Source organism: Medicago sativa, chromosome 6 (assembly GCF_051527215.1).
Source record: "Medicago sativa cultivar Bolivia chromosome 6, Bolivia_mono, whole genome shotgun sequence".
Classification (NCBI taxonomy): domain Eukaryota; kingdom Viridiplantae; phylum Streptophyta; class Magnoliopsida; order Fabales; family Fabaceae; genus Medicago; species Medicago sativa.
In genome coordinates this window covers 23,660,001-23,662,500 of record NC_140754.1, presented here as the reverse complement: position 1 = coordinate 23,662,500, position 2,500 = coordinate 23,660,001, and positions in this window count along the sequence as shown.

Here is a 2,500-nt window from a genome sequence, read left to right as displayed (position 1 = left end):
AGCAGCTTGTTACCAGGGGCCTGGGGGTGCCTGGGCGCGCCCTAGACAGTCCCCCAGCCATGCCCAGCCATACCCAGTCAAGGTGCTCCCCCTATATATGTCTGATGTGCCATTTCCAGTTTTGTAGAAAAAGGGGTGAATTTTCCCTGCAGGCATAAAGTCCCGAAAATGTGACCTAGAGGTTGAATTTTTCCGCGATTTTTTGCAGGCATGTTAGGGACATAAAAACAACATCTCACACAAAAAATTAGAATTTTCCGACGAGGGACGGATTAAATATGAATTTTTGACGCGTCAAAAACTCAAGAAACCAAAAAATCAAAACATCGACCTAGAGATCGAATTTTGAGCTAGTTTTTTGCAGACACCTCAATAAAAATACATCTAGAGGGTCTGGAAAGTTTCGTGGCAAACCGACAACGTTTCGATTTATTTTGATTTTTCGACCGAAACGCGCAAAAATCGCAATTTTTTTTCAAACGAGCACCCATCAACGGGACAAATCTTGTTCCCAAAAAATTCAGGCATGTTTGGGACATCATTAGAGCCTCCCTCAAGAAATTTTGGCGATTTTGCACTCGGGATTCGTTAATTACGAATTTTTAAGCGTCAAAACGTCAAGAAGTCACGACCCGGCCGCGCTAGTCGACCTAGAATTCGAATTTTGAGCTAGTTTTTTGCAGACACCTCAATAAAAATACATCTAGAGGGTCTGGAAAGTTTCGTGGCAAACCGACGTCGTTTCGATTTATTTTGATTTTTCGACCGAAACGCGCAAAAATCGCAATTTTTTTTCAAACGAGCACCCATCAACGGGACAAATCTTGTTCCCAAAAAATTCAGGCATGTTTGGGACATCATTAGAGCCTCCCTCAAGAAATTTTGGCGATTTTGCACGCGGGATTCGTTAACTACGAATGTTTTGAGCGTCGATAGCCGAAGAAACGAAAAAAACAACCCCGTTTTGCCTCCCGAATTGCAAAATGCCGCCTTGCCCTGGCTTGGCATGGGCACGGGAAGGTCGAGTCCCAGCCGTGAACAAAAATTTCAATCGGTATGACCTTAATAATACGGGTGCGCAGGCGCGCGCGCGCACGCGCGAGGAATTTTGGCCTACGGGACCCCTCCCGACGTGGTTTGGCCTGAGCACGGGGCTCCCGACGTGATTTGGCCTGCCGAGTCCCAGGCATGGGCAAAAATTTCAATCGGCAGCGCGCTAGAGATTTTTGCCTACGAATTCCCTCCCGACGTGACTTGGCCTGTGGCTGCCCAGCTCAAGAACAGCACCTCTTTCCCACCAAATCCCCCCCAAATTCATCAAAAGATCCGAATTTATCAAAAAGATTTGATGAAAACGGCTCAAATTGATGAAAATGGGGCATATTTGCTTGTTGGGCAGTGGCTGGGGGTGCCTGGGCGCCCCCCAGACAGCCCCCAGCCATGCCCAGCCATGCCCCAACAAGCAGCTCCCCCTATATATGTCTGATGTGCCATTTCCAGTTTTGTAGAAAAAGGGGTTAATTTTCCCTGCAGGCATAAAGTCCCGAAAATGTGACCTAGAGGTTGAGTTTTTCCGCGATTTTTTGCAGGCATGTTAGGGACATAAAAACAACATCTCCCACAAAAAATTAGAATTTTCCGACGAGGGACGGATTAAATATGAATTTTTTACGCGCCAAAAACTCAAGAAAACGAAAAATCAAAACATCGACCTAGAGATCGAATTTTGAGCTGGTTTTTTGCAGACACCTCACTAAAAATACATCTAGAGGGTCTGGAAAGTTTCGTGGCAAACCGACAACGTTCCGATTTATTTTGATTTTTCGACCGAAACGCGCAAAAATCGCAATTTTTTTTCAAAGGAGCACCCATCAACGGGACAAATCTTGCTCCCAAAAAATTCAGGCGTGTTTGGGACATCATGAGGGCCTCCCCCAAGAAATTTTGGCGAATTTGCACGCGGGATTCGTTAATTACGAATTTTTAAGCGTCAAAACGTCAAGAAGGCACGACATCCGCGCTAGTCGACCTAGAGTTCGAATTTTGAGCTGGTTTTTTGCAGGCATCTCTATAAAAATACATGCAGAGGATCTGCCAAGTTTCGTGGAAAACCGACAACGCCTCGATTTATTTTGATTTTTCGACCGACACGCTCAAAACCTCAATTTTCCCCCAAGTGCGCGATCCACCGACGGGTCAAATTTTGTCCCCCAAATATTCGGCCATGTTTAGTACATCATAAGGGCCTCCCCCAAGAAATTTTGGCGAATTTGCACGCGGGATTCGTTAATTACGAATTTTTAAGCGTCAAAACGTCAAGAAGGCACGACATCCGCGCTAGTCGACCTAGAGTTCGAATTTTGAGCTGGTTTTTTGCAGGCATCTCTATAAAAATACATGCAGAGGATCTGCCAAGTTTCGTGGAAAACCGACAACGCCTCGATTTATTTTGATTTTTCGACCGACACGCTCAAAACCTCAATTTTCCCCCAAGTGCGCG